The sequence below is a fragment of the Melozone crissalis genome, unplaced genomic scaffold, assembly GCF_028551555.1.
Source record: "Melozone crissalis strain CALT ecotype California unplaced genomic scaffold, PUWL_Pcris_2 ptg000036l_1, whole genome shotgun sequence".
Taxonomy (NCBI): Eukaryota; Metazoa; Chordata; class Aves; order Passeriformes; family Passerellidae; genus Melozone; species Melozone crissalis.
In genome coordinates, this window is record NW_026535814.1 from 1,181,330 (window position 1) to 1,202,995 (window position 21,666).

At 45.5% G+C, this 21,666-nt stretch overlaps 1 long non-coding RNA gene across 2 annotated transcripts in view; it reads right to left on the reverse strand.

Annotated features, from left to right (window-relative positions):
* LOC128941672 (uncharacterized) overlaps positions 1–11,379 on the reverse strand; it is a 110,757-nt gene extending 99,378 nt beyond the window's left edge. For both annotated transcript variants that reach the window (XR_008483569.1, XR_008483570.1), the window contains exon 1: positions 10,528–11,379. This is a non-coding gene — a long non-coding RNA (uncharacterized LOC128941672). The remainder of the gene's footprint in view (positions 1–10,527) is intronic.
* Positions 11,380–21,666: the final 10,287 nt, after the last annotated feature.

Here is a 21,666-nt window from a genome sequence, read left to right on the forward strand (position 1 = left end):
AGGGAGAAATCTGGCTCACAGGCAGTGTGTCCTTGGCTTCTCTACAAAACAAAATATTTCACAATTTATTTGAAACAAAAATAATGAATCTACCCGATGCTATTGCGTATTAATGGCAAGTTCAGGAAAGTAGGGGTGTGGTGATGAATATATCCATTCATACAAACAACACTTTGGTTGTGAAAGGAACTCCCTCCTCCAACAGGTGCCAGCTTTTGTTCAGCAGGCAGGGCACTAGTGAAGGACTGGCTTCTCTTTAAACCTCCCCATCACCTGCCTGCCGTTGCCCTGCTTCTGCTCCCGATCCAGATGGCCCCAGCTGCCCCTCATTCATGAGTGGTTGCATGACCAAGTCAAAAAATAATTTATCTAGCACCGACACCTGCCCAGTTACCCCACCAGTCCTCTGCCTGCCCCATGCACCAGCATTCCCAGTGTCCAGGGCTGCAGTGATGGAACTGCTGAGAAATGCAGCAAGTGCAGCTGCTGAAGAGATGTGTTACTCAGCATAAGGGTAGTTGCTCATCATTTCAAGTTTTTATGTCAGGAACTGTACTGTGCTTTATGAAATGCAGACAGAATCATGGTCACCTAGGTTTAAAACACATTCTAACAAAGCACACACAACTAACTCTTCACCATGCCTTTGAGCCGTTTCATAGTCTTCACTGTGCATGAATCATAAGCAGAAGACTGACCTGAACAGCACTCAGAAACCATTATAAAGTGAGGTTAAAAAGTAGTAGTTAAAAAATGACAGAACTGAAAACTGTCCTTCTGATACCTGTGCAAACACTGAGATGCCCAGGTGGATTTCCTCCAGCACCTGAAGAAATACATTTCTCATGGCTTTGTTTGTGCCATTTCTGCTTAACATTAAAGAAGAAATCATCTGCTACACTCATACAAAGAGATCTGTGTACTGTAAAGTACATCTACTAATATTTTACCAGTCCTAAACTGGAGGGTTAAAATAAACACGTTAGTTTGCACAATTTATTTTTTAAATTTCGTAACAAGCAGTTTGGTTGCTTGAAATTTTAACGAAATTATTATCCAGTTCTATGTGCTGAAGTCATTGTAAGAAAATTAAAGTGTTTGTCTGGCTGAAAAAACTTGTAAATGAACTCATTTTTTTTTTCTGCCTTCTTTTGTTGTATTTCATGCATTGTAGGCACTAGCAATGATATTAGTTTTAGTGTGGGAAAATATTATAATTGAGATCTGGTAAGTTATTTGCAGACTTCAAGTTTTTCTTTACATCGTGCTGACATTTAGTACAGCCCTGTTGAGGAAAACAATGCTGCCATTCATAGCTCTAGACGTAGATTTCAATCGACTTAAGCGGGTATAATGAAACTTGGTCATTCACCAGTTACCCATAATGTGTTCTCAAATTTTCTCTCAGCAAAAGTATAATGACTCAGTATTGTGTGGTTGCATAGACAAGGACACAGAACAAGAGACACCAGTTTTGTCTGACAGTGTGAGAAAGTCGTCAAGGGATCTTTTCTTCCAGATGGTGTTAAATTCAGCTGCCTTTTTAACATTGGCCTTGCACAGCAATCTGCTGTTCTCTTTTCACAAAGAATAAGCCCCAATCCCTGCTAGTTAACATGCATACTCACACAACCTGCAACTACCTTCCAACTGTTTTACAATGCACTGGTATGCTAAATAAACTTGATCCGGTCTCCTTCAGTGCTAGAACTGGCTTGGAGAGAAATGCCCACTTATAGTTCCACTTTTTGGCTTTGGGTTTGGTTTCATTTCCCGTAACATAAAACTTTTTCTTTGGTTGATAGAGTGACTTTTTTTTCCACACAAGCTTTGAGGGAACAACACGTAACAGGTCGATAATTCTAGGGAAGGATTACCTTTCCTAGTTACTGGCTGCGTGAGCCTGTTAAAGCATAAAATTAAGGGCCTGCTACCACATTTCCACATGCTCTCTTTCCCCAAGTCAGAAGTTTACTCTGTAGAAAAAAAGATGCAGAGAAATGGGTCTCTGCTCCTGAAGAAGAGGAGGAGTAAGGGCAGTAATAGTAGTAATAGCCAATAATATTTTATTGATTCATAATCACGTGACGTTATTAAGATAAAAAACCATTTAAGATGACAATGGCAAACACGCGATTATAATGCTGCTGTTTTTCTCTGATGTTTTCTTTCACAAATTTTCAACGAAGACCTAGACGCAAGCAAGATCTTAAGTAAATTAAGTAAATTAACCCCATTCATGCCTAAGTAAACAAGGGGTTTCCCCAGAAAACAGCTTATCGCCTTTATTGAAGCTCGTTAAGAAACAAGACCGCGCACTTTGTCATGTAAATATTAATTGTAGTGGACAATGGCTCGAGGTAAATGGCACCCCTAGACAAGCAGTTAAATGAGAGGCGGGCACTCTGCGTTGAAAGCCCGGCTGCTCAAACACAGCTCTGATGTAAATAAACACAGCTCCCCTCACCGGGCTCTGCAGCAGTAAAACTTTGAGCATACGTAGCGCAGACAAAACAAAGGTTTAACCTCAAAAAAGCCTAGCCGGGGTCCCAGCCGGCACTGCCGAGGACCACGGGGAGCACCCTCCGGCCGAAACAAAGGTTATTTTAACAGCTACAGAGCGGATGGTCTAACTTTTTAGGCAAAATTCTTTGGTTTTGCTACACAGTGCTCCTGCTGCTTCCAAAACACGCTAGCTGGATCCTTGTTCCATCCTTCTTACAGTGCAATGTGTGGCGTGAAGGTAAATATTCCCAGTATAAGCCCCAAACCAATGTTTTTTATAAGCAGTTCAACAACGAAGCGAAAAAACAAAGTAAATTAAATAATTATAAAGAGCGGCGAGCAAAGGTTTTGCCCCAGACGGATGGACACCGCTGACCCACACTCCCTTATCTCTGATCTTATTTTAATCTGCAGCGGAGAACGTTCGGTTACCAACTCAGTAACACATTCGAGCGTGCCTCTGGACAAACCCTTAGGTCAAGTCCAAAGAAAATACGTAACCCTGAGCAATGAATCCCCCTCAGTTTCACTGCAAGAGGTGCCTAAACAGCCGTCATTACAATGATAATATTTGTTAAAAACACAAGACTGTTTGCATCCCGACACATCTGCCCTGACCTTCCCTTCCTACATCGGGACCAAAACCCGCGTCCCCTTGCGACCTCCGCGGGAGAAGGGAGCGAGTTCCGCTCGGGCGCAAGTTCCGCCCTTCTCCCTCGGCGGGCACGGCGGGGGAAGCGGGCCTGTTCTGCAGCCCCGTCCCTTCGTCCGGCATTTCTGGGATAGCAGTGGGTGGGAAATGCTCTCGCGGGTGTCGGAGCGGGCTCCCCGGCCCCGGCCCCCGCCGCGCTGTCTGTCACCGACCGCCGGGGCGCGGCGCTGCCATTTGCCCCGAGCGTGGGAATGGGAGCGCCCAGCCGTTCACATCTCCGGCACGTCGTTTAACGGAATCAATTAGGCAAGACAGACCCTCCGCTTCTCCACCTCCTCCCCTCCCCTCCTCTCCATGTTTTTGTCAGGTCTGTATACGTCCTAATTATTTCGGTATGGGATGCCAGAGCTGTTTTCAGGATAGACCTGATCATCCTTAAACAAAAAGAGAGGAGGCGCACACGTGGGTTTTGGAGTAAATGTCACTTTCATTTCCAATGCTAGGTGCAGAGCAAGGCATAAAACATTCTTCCACATATTGACGGGGGGAGGGCGATCTCGTCTCCATCATGTCTTTCTGCTTCAGTAGCTTCCTCAAGGAAACCCTCTCGAAACAGAGAAGCATCTATGCTCGCGTTTTGAATAGAGGAATGAAAATCGGCCATTACTTTTTTTCTCCATTTTTGTGCAACTCCACCGAGTTCTAAGTAGATATAAATCATTAAGCTTGCCTGTACTTCAGTGTAAACTTTTTCTGAAAGCCTGCTTTCACATGATTTGAAATTAACCTCAATGCTGTGTCTCAGATGCACACAGACAGGTTTAGGTTGGACTGTTGCTTTTGTTGTTGTATTTGAGTTTTATTTTTCCTCAGTTCAGTAGTCAGCTCTCTATCATCAGCACCACCATCTTCATCACCAACTACCACCTTTATTTTTTGAGGCCATTCCATTGCAATGAATTACTTTGCAAAATGAAAAAAATATCCTCTTAGTCGGGTTTAATGCTGACAGTTCTTGGTTTCTCTTTATTTATTTATTCCACAGCAATAGTTGCATATACATTGTTTACCATCAGTACCATGTTCTCTCTGCAGCGGGTGAATATCCATTCTGTGCCATGCAACATCTTCATATTTTGGGATAAGTGTGCCATCAACTTCGTATTTTGGAATAAGTATGCCATTTAACTTTCTCCAGTCTCATCTTTAGCTGTAAAAATGTTAGATTCAATTAGCATTTCTGACCCTTTTTGATTTTTACTCTCTTGCAGCAGTCTTTCATTTTCACACACTGTACGATGATCTTGAAGGAGTTTTTACTTTCGGTTATCTAGCTTTATGAAGACCAAAACACTCATACAGCTAGATAACCAAAGATAACAACTCACTTCCCTCAGAATTTTTTTTTTTTTTTGTCCTTGCTACAATCCAGATTCTTTCTGGCAAAAGTATTTTTTCCTCCATGAGCACTAGCGCTGCTTTAAAATCTCATCCTTTTATGTAATTATTTCTGTATGTATGTGCAGCTACACAACGACCCCTTGCCTTCAAAGTTTATTCCGAACTTTTTGTTTCAGCCAGTAATTTCCGGCAAAGGTAGCCATCAATTCGTCTCTTAATAACAGAAAATAAAACCAGCTATTAAGTTGCGTCAAGCTGCATTAAGAGAGAGGAGCATCCATTCCTTTACAGGCCCCTATTTGCATTGTGAATCGCTTCGTTTCCATGAAAGACACCTTAGCCTCTATAAAGGTGAAAAGCCTTCGGCAAGTTCCAGCGCAGTGTAAGGAGGAACAAGAAGGTGGGGAAAATCCATTTCAGTAGGAAGTAACAAGATGATTCGAGGATGCGGCTCCGGAGCTGCTTACATTGTATACGGCATAGAGCTCTTTGCCAAATGGTGGCAGCTTGATTGCAAATACCTTGCCTGCGTGTGTATTTTGGAAGGGGGGGATTCGCCCTTTCTCGGAGCTCCTAAAGCTGGGCAGAAGAAGACGGCGGTCTTGCCGGCTGCTGCTGCTCCCGGTCTGAAAGAAGGAGAAAAGGGCCATCATTGGAGGGCTTTCAGTGCCAAAATGTGGGCCAGCCCGGCAAGGTCAGAGGTCCTGGACCGCGAGAGACCAAGATAATGATGATGTCATGAGAAACTATGAGTACACACGGCTATTGATATGCATGAGCCACCAGCGGCCGGCGCCGGAACCGAGTCTGGTCTGGCCTCCAGCATCGCCGCCTCCGCCGCCCTGGTGCGGGATCCGCCCGCCGCCGTTACCTTTCTCCTCCTCCGCAGCACAGACCGCTCTAAAATCCAGAGGCTGGGAGAGAGGACTCTCACGGGGACGGTAAGCAGCCTGTCCGACCCCAGGGAGCGCTGCTGCGCTTCTCCTAGGGCAGCCCCGCTGGTGAGAAGGGATGCCGCGGCGGGGAGCGGGGCCTTGCGCTGGAAAGCCGGGAGGGGGGCTGTGCTACGCAATGAGTCGATGTGTAATTACACCGACAATTTGCCCTGTCCTTATGTGTCTGTGAGGGACTTTTTTTTTTTTTTTTGTTTAGTTTCTTTGGGGAGAGAAGAGGTGTGTATTTATTTTTACTCCGCATCTCTGTCGTGCTTGGCGCGCATGGTGGTTCAGGTATTTACAGCGGGACAGTTGTGCGAGGCGTTCTCCTTTGCCTGTCTGTGCAGGAAGCTGCAAGCAGCAGGCTCAGCGTATTCTGTAGCTTCTATAACCTCTCTCCGCCCTTCTTCCCACCCCCCACTTCCTCCCAGCCTGTGTGTGTTTCTGTGTCTGTGTTAGAATGCAACACAGGTGAACATTGCAGCAATATTTACTAAGACCATGCATCATCTGACAAAACGCCTTAAAAAAAAAAGCTGATCTATCGTTTCTTTTTATTGACCTCGTACTAAGAGAAAAGAACTGCATGCTGGTGTTACTCATGGAACAGACAGAGAAAAGTCTTGATGAGGATGTAGAGTTTCAGGATTTAAGTCTCTCAGCTCTTCCTCCTTCCCTCCCAGCCCCCCGCTAAGAGAACATTGTACTTTGAATTATTTAACAATATCATTTCTATAGAATTTTTTCAAGTGCAAACATTAAAGGTCTCTTGAGTATATGTGATAAAATGAACCTTCTCACTGTGATCTACCATGTTTACTATTGAAATTAATAAATGCACTTCAACAGCTCTTGTGTGCTGTGTTCAGTGTAAGATACATATAAAAAAATTCATCAGACAGACTATAGACTGCTCAGAACTCTTAAAGGAGTACGAGACTAAAATTCATGCTGCTACTTTTCTAAGCCGCAAAATAAAACGTACAATCACAGTCTATGGGTCACACAGCATTTAAATGCATTTGTTTGTAAATTAACCTGCACTTACATATATTGCTATTTTTTAGGTCGATTTTTTTAAATTCAAGGGGTTAAACTGAAGTTGTTGATACTCTATGTCAGCTACAGGGCTTGCTTGTATGATAAAGCTTATGTTCCCTTGTGTGTGCACAGGGGAGCCATATGTACATGTGTCAGTCTAGGTGCATGTGTCTGTGTTTGTGTTAAAATATATATGCAGGTATATGTGGTGACACTGTAAAACAACAACTGTATCAACAAGCCTATTTTTATTGCAATTACAGAAAACATGAAAATGGGGGGAAAATCCTATTTGTAAGACACGACCCAAAATTAATACTGCCACCAAGAAGTAGCACACAGACATTGCTAATCTACTAACTGCTGAATCTGAATTCTGCGGGACATTACCAATTTACTTGTGTTTTCAGATTCTAAGACTTTGAAGCTAAGCACTTCTGTTGTAAACAGGTATTATATATCCTGGTATAGACTGGGGTTTTTGCCACCAGGAAAAAGAACAGAGTTTTTTTACCTGGGATACATAAGACCTACTTGTGGCAGTGTTCTTTGATGAAAATTCAGAACTGGCACAAAAATGGTTAGAATTTTTATGATGCTGTGTTATGTCTTACTGAGTTCCTTCACTTTCTCTTGGATTGTTCAGGCATAACAGGGTCAACTGAATCAGGTATCTGAAGCAACCAGAGGCACACAATCACCTTGATTAATATACAAAGTTCTAATGAGTTTATATGAGTTTTTCTGAGTTGGCAGATAGGCAAAAGATTTTTTTTTGTGGCAATAACTAAGGGCAGTTTTGTTGGTGATCAAGCATGTGTTGCACAGGACAGGTTTGTGAGCCTATGCATTAAATTCTTTCAGTCAGAGGCATGAAATTACAAGTGATCCTTGCATATGTGTGGGTGTCTGTGCATCTATGCTTACATACAATTGCATATGTACATATGTGTATATTAACACAGATGCATACGTACAAGTTAAATGCATGCGTGTCACCAGCTGTCACACGACCAGATTTAAATGTAAGATACATTAATGTAAATTGGTGTTTTTTCAAAGAGACAAAGCATATCTCTAAAACACCAAGCTTTCTTTCACAGCCTCACTTACACACTAACTTTGGAAGTAACTGCAATTCACCTGACATATTTTGTTGATTAATCATTGGAGCCTAAGCACATCAAAAGAGGCAATGTGGTGGTTATGACCCAGCTGTTCATTAGTCTTATTACCAATTACATTTTCGAGCTCTGAGACATCAAGAGCCTCAAAATCATAATAAGTTTAACTTTTTGCTTATTCTGAATATGAAAATATTTTCAGCAGTTGTAAAGCACTTTTCTAAAACTGGATTGTTGCCTAGCATGTCGAAAGTTTAAGAAAAGCACAGTTGTGAAAATTCTGTCCAAAACATCACCTGGATTGTCAAAAGCAGCTGTTAACACTGCCCACTCTCTTCCAGTTTACATAGTTGTATGAAACTTACTTATTCCAAAGTCACTGTAGAAATAGCTGCTTATTGGAAGTTATGGAATACAAGACACTGACTTTTTCCTTCTAGCTCCCTAGCAAATTCCTGCTAATGGCTTGTTTTCTAATCTTTTTATAGGTCTCCAGATGGCTGTGACATAAAAAAGAAACATCCTGTATGGATTCCTTAAGAGCAAACCATGTCTATTGACTTTAAAGAGGAACGCTTATGATTCTCTAATTATTGCAATCAGACCCCCATCCTATCTCCAGCCACACCACCTTCTTTGGGAGGACTCACAGGAGCCCCACTTAAGCTGCTGTGACATACATAAGAAGTGTGTTGCATAAATTCCCTTTTTGCACTAAATTATGACAAAATTCATGTAAACATTGTGGCATGCCAGTAGACTCCAAGGCATTTTTCTCTGTAGAGCAGCATCCCTTTTCTCCCATTCAGGTAAGTCATTCAACTGCCTCACCCTCAAATGAAGGTGGTTTACAATTTCTTTTGTGACCACAATTTCATTTTACAAGCAACAGATTATACTTCTCTTACATTAAACATAGAGTATGCAAAAAGGTACAAATCCAAATTCTGATGGTGAAAAGACAAAGTATCAAGAATTCAAAGTCACAGGAAAAGAAAAATCAAACCCCCCAAACAGTCAGTTTACACGTGGAAACCATGTGCTGTTAAAGGATATGTTTTCTGTTGGTAATGTATACAATATCATCTGACTTTTATTAAAAAAAAAAAAAACAAACAAAGATTACCATTTCTTGTTGCAACTGTAACTACCTGTGTGTGAGTTGTTTAAACCTGAAAAATAGCCCCCTAAAAAGCAAAGGATCATTTAAACATCTTGTTCCAGAAATATATACGAATGGATAAATCTATGTGATTAGAAGGCACTGAGTATATTAACTTTTGGGATTATTAGATAAATCACTAAAACACTTGACCCTAGATTAAAGGTGGAAAAAACTAGTTACATTCCCTGCAAATGATTTAAGATGACACAAAACAGATATGAGTGATATACTCCTGTATCTGCAGGGTTAAAGACGGTAATCAATATTTACCAGAAATATTATATATAATGTAATGTAATATAATATAATATAATATAATATAATATAATATAATATATTAATATGTGTATTTTAAACTTCATTGTTATTTCTGAAGAATTACACTTAAAAATAAAAGGCTAAAAATATTATTTGGGGCTCCTGAACAGAAGGGGAGAAAACTGTAGAGGCAGATCTGGGATGGAAACTGTAGAGGCAGATCTGGGATTTTTGTGCTATAAGCAGCCAGTTACTTAATAAATGTTGGAGGCCTTTAGCCTCCTAGCCTTCAGCTCAAAAAAGGCAAAATATATTATATCAGCACTTTCCTGCCACATTTCCCACAGATTTCCCACATTTCCTGATTGATGATGTCCTGAAACCAGAATTACTAGGAAGGCATAGTCTATATTTACATCTCTGCAAGTTTATCAAGGGCCGCGGGGGTAAATAAATACAATGTAAGTTGCTGGTTTTCATCACATTATATCGATCACAACAGCCTCAACTAACAATTATTGTTGTTATTGTTGTTGTTGTTGTTGCTGCTGTTGTTATTTCCCAGGCAGCAACGCTGTTCTTAGATGTTGCGATGAGGCAGTTTCACCCGATGGACACGAGTGGACTGCGGTTGTTGAAGGATGACATTGTTTTGCTGGAAAGGACAGGGGGATGCAGAGGGGCACCCTCGGGCCAGGGTGAGTGGCCAGGCAGCTCCTCACTGGCCCTCCTGCAACTCCATTGGAACTGTCCTGTCCCGACACTCCCTTGCCAGATGTGTTCCTGTGCTGAGCAGAGCCATTTTGGCAGGGATAGATTTTGGAAAACCCGAGAAGTGATGGTCCACTGCGTGAGAGGCAGCAGATGGACTAACTGCTGCGAGCAATCCTTTGCACCCTGACTAGCTGCAAGAGATGCCTCTGGCTTATCTTTTCCCTCCCCTTCTTTTTTCTTTTCCCTCTGCATTTCTTTCCTCCACCGCCCCCACCCCCCTCCCACTCCACACACTTTTTCGGGTGTTTGTTTGTTTGTTTGTGTGGTTTGTTTGTGTGATTTGTTAACTGCTATTCTTCAACTCTGTGTTTGCTCTTGTGCCTGCACATCTTCCGAGGGCAACCAGGCACTGCAAAAAAACTCCCCGAGAAGCCACAGCTGCTCAGCATCCGCTGGCCGTCTGCTAGATAATTAACATTTCCCGCAATTAAATACAGCCCGGTGACCAACAGGTTTAGCAACAGACACAAAATCGGCTCACCGGTGTAAGCCACTGTGTCTAGTCATAAACCCTGCCTTGTTAATCAAAAGTCCCTTGCCGAGAGTGAGAGAAGGCAGCCGAGCGACCCGCTCCGGCTACCCGGGAAATCTGCATCTGTCGGGGGTCCAGCACCCAAATTTTGCAGGGAATTCAGGACACACACACACATACATAAACACTGCAGTACTTACATATCTTCGCCTTTATCAGGGAGTGATTTTTACCCCACATGTAGGGGGGTGAGCTGACCCTCTGGTGGCAAACAAAGATTCCCACAGCCAAGGCCCCTAGGAGCAGAAAAAGCTCTTTCAGGTCTCCAGAAATTCAAGTGTTTCCCCTCTCCATCTCTATTTAAAAGTATCCCTTAGATCCATGGTGTTGTTCTTGCTCCAACGACTCTAAAATAGTTTAAAATCTTCCATCCATGAAAACGGGGGAGAAATGGAGAAAGTTGGCTTGGGTTTGCCATTTTTTTTTTCTTTTTCCACACTTTTGCCCACACCCTGGAGTAGAAAGTGAACTGTTGTATGTGAGGTTCTGCAAGATTTTGGGGGTTTGGCCAAGGTCTAGTCCAGCCTCTCTGCTGAGGAGGACGTGCTCTGAAATTGAACCAATTTCCCCAACGCTTTTGTTGCTGATTAACTGAAGCTCTATTGTTCTTCATCCATTGCCACGGTTTTTTTCAGTTCCTACTATACGTTATGCATTGCCAGAGATAATGAATTTGCACCAAAACCTCTCATAGTCCCGTTCTGACAGACAGAACAAATTAGAAATGTCTAGTGCAGAGAAGAGCAATGAGTACTTTTTCTCTAGAGAAGAAGGGAAGCTTGCATTTCTTTGGAAACATTAAAAAAAAAAAAAAAAAAAAGAAGAAGAAGCAAATGGTCGAGATTCCTAAGGTGTTTTCCTCCAGTTAACTTCTGAAGAACAGTCTCATCTGAGTCTTGTTTCTGGGAGGCACTGATATTTTGTGCAACTTTTGTCAAAACCAATCAGCCGGTCAACAGCAGGCAAAACAACAACAACAACCACCACCAAAAAAAAAAAAAAAAAAAAAAAACCAACAAAACAACACCATCCAAACAACAAAACCCCCAAAAAACAAACAGGAAAAATAATGGTATTAACAAAAAACACTCTTCCCATTCCTGTTGTAAGGCGAACTTGTAGCATGACCTCTCGTCACTGGGAGGAAGATGTCCTAAAGCACTGCCGTTTCCTTCTGCCCCCTCTCATCTGTCTCTCCGGGTTTGAGAACAGCATGAAAACACCAGTAAAAGCCCCACCTAGCTTTTAGGGTGCGGGGCCCGACGGGAAGAAGTTTGAGTTAGCGCCGGAACGGGAGGTGTGCTGTGAGGGAGGGGTGGAAGGAGAGATGGAGGAGGAATAGAGGGATAGAGAGAGGTATGCAGAGTGAGGGGATGGCAGGACGGCTCATCCCTGCTCTAGCCCCTGTCTGGGGGCGTGTGGGGTGTGACTGAGGGGGGCCGATGTCGTGCTGGCCCCTCACTCTGGGTCGGGTACACACGGCGTCCCTCGGAGGGGAGGGGGCTGCTGTGGAGGTTGGCGGTGGGAGGAGCGACGCTAAAAAATTACTAAACATATACATACACATATGTACACCCTACAGATGCCCTTACACAGACACATGTGTGTGTATGCTTGTGTATGCATATGTATGCATCCATCCATATAAATATTTATAGATATGATAACAAGCCTATGTTCCCCCCGGCGCTTGGCTCCAGGGAGAGGGAAGGCGCTCTGCCGTTCTCAGCTGCAGACTTCTACGGTATGTTTCCACGGGGAGAGCCCCGCAGCGGCCCTGGGCAGGCGGGCATTCCCTGCCGGCACAGCCTTCGGAGACCTGGCGGACAAAGAGAGCTCTGTGAGGATCCAAACGCCAGCCCCGAGCGAACCGAGGGAATTCAGCACGAGTGCCCGAATGCACGAAAAAAAAAAAAAAAAAGTAAGAGCGGACAGCGGTCCCCCGGTCAGAAACACACTCACGTTTCCGCTTCTTGGAGAGGGCATTTAAGTTTAGTTAGGATACTTGAAGGGAGATGCAGTGCGTGAGTACGCGGTGTGCAGCCCTAGGAACGGCTGTGTCGAGGTCCACAGAGATGCTCTGGAACAGCTCATAGAAGGCTGAAAAAGTGTAAATAATGTCAGCAGAAAAGGAAAGAAACTTTGGTCCTAACAGAGAACATCATTCGTTTCTAAGCCACCGGCTACATCTCACCCTGCCGCCTCGCCGTCTGAAGTTCCCCGGGAAGTTCTCCCAAACATCATGACACACCGCAGTCTCCAAAAGGCGAAGGGAAAGAGGAGGACAGAATGCTCTAATCTACGCCCCGCCAGTGCGGTGTCTGTAGTTCACCGAATCCCCGCATACACGGAGTCTCCTCCCGGCGGAGTGAGAAAGCATCGCTGCAAAGCCGTGAGAGCGCCTTGCACTTGCAGGTCAGACGGCAGCGGCTGCGACCCGAGATGAGGGCCGCGCAACCCCTCCGGCCGCCAGCCTACCTTCCCTCTCTCCGCGCCCAGAACCTGCGATGCACTACAGAGCAGCGCCCGGATGAATGCTGCCCCCTCACCGGCTCAACGCTCCTCTGTCATGCAACGCTTTGGGTAAGGAGGGAGGAATTTTCTTTTTATCTGTTAAAATTGCTTGGAAGTGTCTATTTTCCGCTCTTTCCCTGCTGAAAAGAAGCAGCAAATAACGTCCAAATACCACTACTACTACTACTACAATTACTAATATATCTATATATCTATATATCTATATATCTATATGTATCTATATATAGATATATATAAATTGAAAGAAAAAATATAGAAAAGGCTAGACGGACTCGGCAGCGCTGCAGCGAGGTCGGCTTTCTTTTGGGGCCGAGCGTTGGGCTGGGCAGCCCTGCTCCTGCTGCTAGAGCTTATTTCACGGAGCAGAGTGCGGGCGGGAGCCTGCGCGCCCGCGGAAGAGCGGGGAGCATCTCCGCGGCTGCGCCCTCGCCCCGAGTCTCCCCGTCCCCTCTTCACGTTCAAGGCTTAGCGGAGAGGTCGCGTCTACTGACGTCAGCTGAAAGCATTCTGCACATCCGTCTACACTTACATACATTAACGAAAGTAAGGCAAGAAAAAAAAAATAAAAAGAAGAAAAGAATATACAAATTCCTCTGTTCGGAGAAGAGACCGCGGATCCTGGGAGCGATCGTCCCTATTTGCAAAGATCCTAATTAGCGGGAATTAGTGGGGCCTCCCATTTTCTTCCAAATATCATCATCATTATCAACAAAACAAACATCCCCGAAACGAGCGATCGGGGCCCGGCGGCCGCGCGTAGAAGAGCTCATATGGGAGCGGACGGCCGCGGTGTGTGAGCCACAATCCCCTGTTGTGCTGTTCTCTTCTCCTTTTTCTGCTCCCGTTTACTCCAGCGTTTGTTACTTTTAATACTGATGCTTATGTAAGGTATATTTGCATTATGTTTAATTTACTGAAAATTGCAGCCTACCACTTGTCCTTTGCTCCTCCCTTTCTATTTCTTCAAATATACTTCTCCTTTCCCCCATTCCCTCCTATTTCCCCGTGTTTTGGTGAGACTGCAGTGTGTCTTTATATCCAGTTTCCTCCATGCTTCTATTCTATATAAGATTACTGATTATGAACAACGCTGGTTTTACAAATCAAAGTGCATAAGATGTTTATTGGCCATTAAAAAGGCTCGAGGGTCTTACTACCCTGGTCAGTTATCACAACGCTAGCTGGAGACGGGAAGTTGATTAAGTAACTTCATATTCAGAAAAGCAAGTTTTAGAAATCACCAACACACCCCTCCTCTTCCGTCCCATTTTAAGGTATAAGGCAATATAGATAAGGGGTGTAATGGGGGCAATTTAAATGGATTTAAAAAATTTCATTGCTGTTTTGCAGCCTCTAAGTGCACTTGTATCTGCCTTTATTTCAGAAATAGTTTATGTCAAAATTCTTCCTTAAAATATGCAGAGCCAGGTACAGAGAGCTTTCTCTGAGGAAGACATTTTGTAATTATTTTCTTAGGTGCCGCATTATTAAATGTGTGACACATGGTTTCTAACGTGCATGTTTGAATCCAGCACCTAATTTTTCATAGAAAGAGCGTTTAGATTTTTTTTTTTTAAATACTGCTTGTAGCCTTACACCTGCTTTATGCGAAAATCCATAGGCCTTGAATTATATGACAATCACAGGTGGCACATTTCAGTTTACCTTAATGTGTAATGAAAAGAAAGAAGAGTAGTTTAAAGAGTAAAACCAGAAGATTGCTTTGTTTTTATAGTCCAGGAATGTTGTTTTTAAACGAACAACGTCATTCAAAGTAAAAAAAAAAAAAAAATAAAGCCCATTCATAGTATTTTTTTCTTTTTTGAAAGCTCAATAAAGCCCATGCGTAGGTTATGAGTGACTTACCTGAATGGACATATCGGGCAAAAGTTATCCCTCCCCAAAGACTGTTATGCATGTGTTTTTTATAATAAAGATTGGAGTGTCTCTTACTCTTGTATTTTTTATAATAAAGATTGGATTGTCTCTTACTCTGTGCCCGTTTCATCACAAATATCTTTTAATTCTTTGCCCTTTCTAACGTTATTCCCAGCGGTACTCCTCGCTCCAGTTTTACTCCTACGCTCACGTCACCCAGTAAAAAACAGTCATGTGCCTACACGTAAAACGTGTGAAAAAATAATACTCTCCCAAAATGGAAATCGACACGGTGATCCATCAGATTAGCTTACCACATATAGCAGCAATCCATTAAGAAAGCACCATTTCTACACATTTTTACGAATAGCGGGTGCCGGGGATTCCCGGTCCACGGACGGATGGGATTCCCACCTCCTTCTTTAATGAGCACACGTGAGCGCAGGTGCAGCTGTCGCTCCCTTGAGGAGCCGCATTAGCGTGCGCGGGGAGGCAGGCAAAAGTGAGCGTGGGTCTGTCTGTCTCTCCGTCCCTGCAGCGCGTCCCGCATCGTGCCCCGCGCCCCGTGGTGGCTCACCCCGCAGCCCTGACGGCACGGGGGCAGCCCCCGCCCCCGGATCAGCCCTGCCAGGATGCCGGGGCTCCCCTCGCAGCTTCCCTCGCCCCCTGCCCTCCTTGCGCCGCTTTTCTGCACGGCGGCGCTGCGAATCACAGCGGCGTCATTTGTATCATCCCCAGGGCCGGAGGGGGGGCAGCGCGCCCCTTCCTGGCCCTGCCTGCGCCTCTGCCGGGGCCACGGGCATAATGAGGGGAGCTACGTGTCCCCTCAGATCCCGACACTTGACACTTAAACATGGAGTGTGGAGTACGAACAAACAATACAGCCCCTGCCCCTCCTCAGCCGCCCCGCATACACATTGCCCAATACCGGCCTAATATCGGATTTACTGCTAAAACCAGCGGCGCCTATGTTCCACTGCGCATCTGCACGGATCTTCCAAGGTGACTAGAATGCCACCGAAGTTGGAGATTTCTTGGATTTCCGTCCAAGGATAGATAAACAAATGAATATATAACAGAGCTAATAATGCTCTGATTTGGGGTGGCCGCTGCATGAGACAGATTGCTGGGTTGTAAATAATAAATGCCTGAAATAAATCCCTTTCTCCATATTCTCATTCATTTCCCCCATCATCCCTTTTTTTCCTCCCCACCAATGCTTTTAATACCTATCCTTCTCTGAACCAAGTATTCAGCATTATACACTTAAATTTTCTCCCACTTCTCTTCATCCCTGTCTTATACTATATGTAAATAATCCGAGCTGCATATTGTTCTACGCATAAACTTTATTTTTAGAAAAGTGAAGGTGCAAGTACAAGTATTTTTTCATTTTCTCTTTATTTTCTCTCTACTTTTCGTTTTGTTCTTGCTTTTTTATTTCCCCTGCAGGACTGAAATATTGAAATGAAAAAATGCAGAACGTCAAAGAGATTATATTTGGTGAAATAATTAAAATTTGGCATGACAATTTTTTTTCCTGTAAGAGAAAAAACTCCAGAATTTAGAGTTTTATCTGTGCATACACACAAACACGAAAATCTATTTTTTTACACACAAGCTTCCAGTGAGTATACACCCTCACTGTGTACCTCCTCTAGAAATAATAATAAAAAGCCAATGACCATTTTTTTGTGGTTCAGAACATGTCTCCTTATTAGAGATACAAAGGCAGAAATCAAGAGAAGAAGAAGAGGGGATGGAAGTTGTGTTTCTTTTATCCAGAATTCATGTGATCGCTGAATGTTAAGGTCTTCAGAGGTTGAAGTATACCAAACGCTTTGTTAGGTGGGTTTTGGCGAGCATGCAGAATGCCAGCTACAGCTCCTGCCCGGGATGACTGGCCAGAGAAGCTGATTCTGTGCAAGGCATGATTCTGGCTTGCGGCACGGGCTGAAGAGGAATAAACCAAATTTCCTCGATGTCGTTTCTGTTCTTTTATTTAAGTATTCAGTTTATATCTAGGTGTAAAATAACTGACCGAAAAGACAAGGTTTGGAATGCACTGCTATCTCTCTGTTTCCCACGAATGTGGTCCCTAGCAGGGGAGTGAATTAGATTTTTACTTTTTGGCTGTTTTTATGGGTTGCCTTTTTTTTTTCCTGTTTCAGACCTTGTTATATTTTGATTTGATTTTAAATTCAGTCTGCAGATACGAAGTTCATATTTACCTCTCCCTCCCCGCCTAGTGTACAATGCCTGGGCAGGCCGGACTCCACTTCTGAGCAGGGAGAAAAGGCGGGAAGGAGGCGGGGCTCCTCCGTGGGGCCGGTCCCGGGGAGAAAAGGCGGGAAGGAGGCGGGGCTCCTCCGTGGGGCCGGTCCCGGGGAGAAAAGGCGGGAAGGAGGCGGGGCTCCTCCGTGGGGCCGGTCCCGGGGAGAAAAGGCGGGAAGGAGGCGGGGCTCCTCCGTGGGGCCGGTCCCGCCGGGGCTCGCTCTGCCCCGCGCTCCGCATCCCCCCGGCGGCGGGGGAGCAGCGCCCCCTCCCGGTGCCCGTCCGTGCGCAGCGCCCGCGCCGAGAGCGGGTCCTGCCGTCGGTCTGTCTGATAGCCCGCTGTCCTGCTGATACCCCACTGATACTGTACAGGACGTGCCCTTCCAGTGCTGTCCCACTGATACTCCTGGCCGCCGTGTATGGACTCTGCTCCAGAAAAATGTTAAAAATAGTAATTAAAAAAAGTTAAAATGGTAGTAAAAAAACCCGAACTATTTTACTAGTGGTAGCAAAACCCCCGAACTATACCTAGCGGGAAGAAGCATGCTCCGCAGATAGAGCATCCCTCGGGTGACAGGCATTCTCGGCCCTCCCCCGCGTCTCTACTCCCCGTCCCCATAGGGGGTGGGGTGTGGTAATCATCACCTCCTTCCCCTCCCTACACCGCGCTTCGCATGTTGTTTGTGGCGATCAAAATACGGTGTCCGTCTGTGGGTGCCCGTTTGAAGAGAAGTTGGGCTTATGAAACGCAGGGGGTGGGAGCTCCAATATCTCAGGGAACAACAATATTTTAGTATTCGTCCCTGCAGAATGGCTCTCCGCTCTTTATTGAATTTGTACCGGTGTTGCGTGGAAAGACCTTTTTCTCGGAAGTTCTTGTTAGCTTATCGTAGTAGGCTTTTATCTTCCCTCGATTCTCCCTTCTACTTTTTTAAAAGTAATGAAAACGAAAGGTTTGATGTTACAGAAATGCAATTCTTCAGCGAGGGAATGGCGGGGAAGAGCTCTAAACGCAGTAGGCTGACAGGAAAAAGATGTACTCCGGCAAGTTAGAGGTCGTGGTTGATTGGATTAACCGCGTCTTCTTCTTCTTTTTTTTTTTTTTTCGGTTTCTTTTCGATTTTGGTAGTTCATTAGTGGAACTTTCTCCAAGACGATGTGTTTCTATGATTGACTCTTTTACATCTCCTCTTAGGAATTTGTGGTATTCTCATATCTCAACAGGCTGTGAACAAACAGAAGAGTAACCTGTCTGTCTCTCATAGAACGTTTCTTCTGCACCTCCAGGAAATGATTTCAGAAAAATTATAAGAACATGATGTGTTGTGTGTGTGTTGGTGCTTCTTTTTAGCTGTTTGGGGTGGTTTTTTCTTTCTTTCTTTTTTTTTTTTTTTAATTTTCTTTTTTTTTTTTTTTCCAGTGGGGGCTTTTGGCTTATGTCCATAAAATATTTAAATTTAAAAGCAGCGTCGCTGCTAATGCTGTTGCAAAATCACGCCACACATGTCCTCCCTTCACGTGTTTTTGCTGCCGTGCTGCATGTGCCTATGGGTACAAGCAACGCACACGGAAGGAAATACACAAAATTCGGCTACATCTACCACATAGTAAAACCCGAGTGTAAATTTCTCCTCCGGTCAATAGGATAACAATTTCGAGTTATTTTTCTTAGCATAGGCATCTCAGCCAAAGGAACCGAGTAGATTATCTGAGCGCCTCCTTCACTCCGGGCGGTGGGAAAATAAAGATTAAAAGCAACAAAACCGACGGGCTGCAGAGGTTCTAGGGAAGAGTGGAGGTGGCCTTTACCCGTTTGTCCTTCTGGGAAGGGTGTTGTCCCTCTATTCTGGTAACACCTCAAATTGCGACGATTATTTTGACACCAAAACGACGGTTCTCACTCATTTTTGCCCTCTGCAACATATCACCGTCCTTATCGGCGTCACCGCGTCTCCACGCTGGTGCCGCGCCTTGCACACGAATGGACGAACAGACGGACAGTGCTGCTGGCACCGATTCCAACGCTGCCGAAGCACCAGTCCCCCTAGCCGGGACACCAGCATCCTCATGAAAACATCGCAGTTTGGATGCTTATACGCCTGTTGACAAAACGTTTCGGAGCTCTCCCAGCGCATCCCCCGAATCGAGCATCGAGAGGAGACCTTATCGGGCAGCCCGTCCCACACCAGGGACATCGACAGAGACACAGAGCCCCTTGCCACCATAGCCCACTTCCTCTCCCGTTTTCTTCTCCATCTTTTCAGTAGCAACAGGGGAATCGAGAAACAGAGCTAGGGTGATGCCAGACTGCTGCTCCGTTGCCACGTTGTGGGACCTGTGGAGGTCTGGCGGGAGAACAGTTTTAAAGCGGGATGCAGGGCTGTCACCACACCTCCCTCTGACCCTTATGGACATCAGATCCCCTTTTTAACCCCCACGAGGACGCTGAGTGGGAGAAGACAGACCTGTACACAAACCTGTACATTGTCCCCTGGCGCAGGCTGTGCCCCATACTTTTCCGGTACAGACCGGCACACCCCGAAAAATCACTGGAATGAGCCCACTGCCTCGTTCCAACACCACTGATTTTGATTTAATCCCAAGGGACACTCGGGAGCGCAGAGACGGCCCGTCTCTGCTCTCTAACTCCCCATGCCTGTACGGTGCGATACTCAGGCTGCAGATATGCCGCGGACACCCGCGCGTGTTTAACGAGGCCTGTGGGCCCATGGGCCCACATCAGCTGATGAGGTTTGAAATCCAATAGCTTCCCCTCACGTGAATAAGATTTGTCACTGACGGCAAGAAATTAGGGGGCAGGAGGATGTTAAGGAAAAAAGGGCTGCGGCGCAGGGAATCCCTCCGTTCCGAAGGGATGCCTTCCTGGATCGCCCCTCTCTTTCCGTTCGGCCCCAACTTTTCCCCGCCGCGCGTTACTTCGGAAGGCAGAGACATAAGATGTGAGAGGGGACGGGGAACAGGAGGGTTTCCCCGCCTTGCCCTCAACCCCGGACACACTTTTCCCGCCTCGTGGTGACACGGCACGGCCGCACCGCTCCGAGCTCCCCCCACATCCCTCACCGGGGGCTCCCCATTCCGGTACTGACTGCGCGGTCTCCGTTCCGCAGCCGCCCTCCGAGCACCATCATTCGCAGAGACATCAGGAGAGGCTTCTTCAGACCAGGCCCTCTCGGATGGGCGGGAAGAAAAGAAGAAGCCACAGGAGGAAGGAGGAGCAGGTTGCTTTTGGAGAGAGGAGGGCGGCCACGAAGGCTGGCCCACACCAGAGTGCGGCGTGCCTCACTCCTTCCCTTTGCCCCGGTATTTCCCACTCACTTACCTCCTCCGTTCCCCCCCAAAACAGACAGCCATCAGCAGCGGAGAAACGTCTTTCTAGGGGGCTTTCCTTGCGAATTCCCTCCAGGCATGGTGAGGAGTCAGAGCTTAGCCTGTGGGCCTCAGGAATACTCGAGACTGGGACAAGAGAGAGAGAGGTGTGTCGGGGGCTGCTCGCGTCCCACGCCGAGGCTGCCGGGGCTCGGGTACGTGGGCGGCTGGGGTGGGAATGGCCCTCCCGGTGCCACCCAGCTGCGTTATTAACAGTACTATTCCTACTGAGGCTGATGGTAAATTTAAGAGGCCTCTGCAAGCGGAGGCGGGCGGCGGGGCTAGAGGAGACAGAGGCCATGGGGGAGAGTCTTCTTCGGGAAGGTGGGCTCTGCAGGCGGCCCAGGAGGGCAGCGGCCCCCTGAAGAACTTTGCTGCAGAGCCGGCGGCGCCCGGCACTCGGGCACAGGGAGCCAATGAGGGCAGCTGCCCCTCTCTGCCACAGCGGGGTCGGAGGGTCTGGGGGCGGAGTATCTGGATCCGGACCCCCTCGAAACTTTCACTGCTGCAGATATACGATAGCCCTTGCAATTCCTTGGCCGGACCTTTATCTGGCCATATTCTCCCAAAGCTTTACCGACAGTTGTTGGCATCTCAGTCACAACCGGGCGGGTACCTCCCTACGGTTGTGACTGAGACATCCGTCACGATTTGTGCGCGATTTGCATGCCAGGATGGCATCATTCCAAGCCTTCTCCATTCTATAATGCCAATGATGAGACATATTATTTGCCATACAGCTATTTGGAGCAGAATGCATCAGCCAGACTGCGGCTTCTGTGCAGTTTTGCAAGTTTTGTTACACAGAGTAAAAATAGGCCAACAGTGATATTTGTCAACATGTTCATATTTATACCTTATATATACTATACCTCAAAACCCAAATAATGTAATGAGAAGTTGTGTTAATGATACCGAATTAAACTAATAAGAATTACAATATATGAAAACTCAGATTCTACTAATATGAAAACAAATATAGCATAAACAGAAAAAAAAGTATTTTAAGTATCATATAAAATGTTCGCAAATTGTCTTTAGTTTCTACCGATTATGGTTTTATATAAAGTCATTATTATAACAAAAATAGCTAAGCCACACCACGTTAGAATTCCTATTACTTAAAGTACCTCAATAAAATTCTTGAATGACGTTATTCATTCCAACGAAAGCAGAAACATTTTCTTTCTTTCCAAACAAAACCT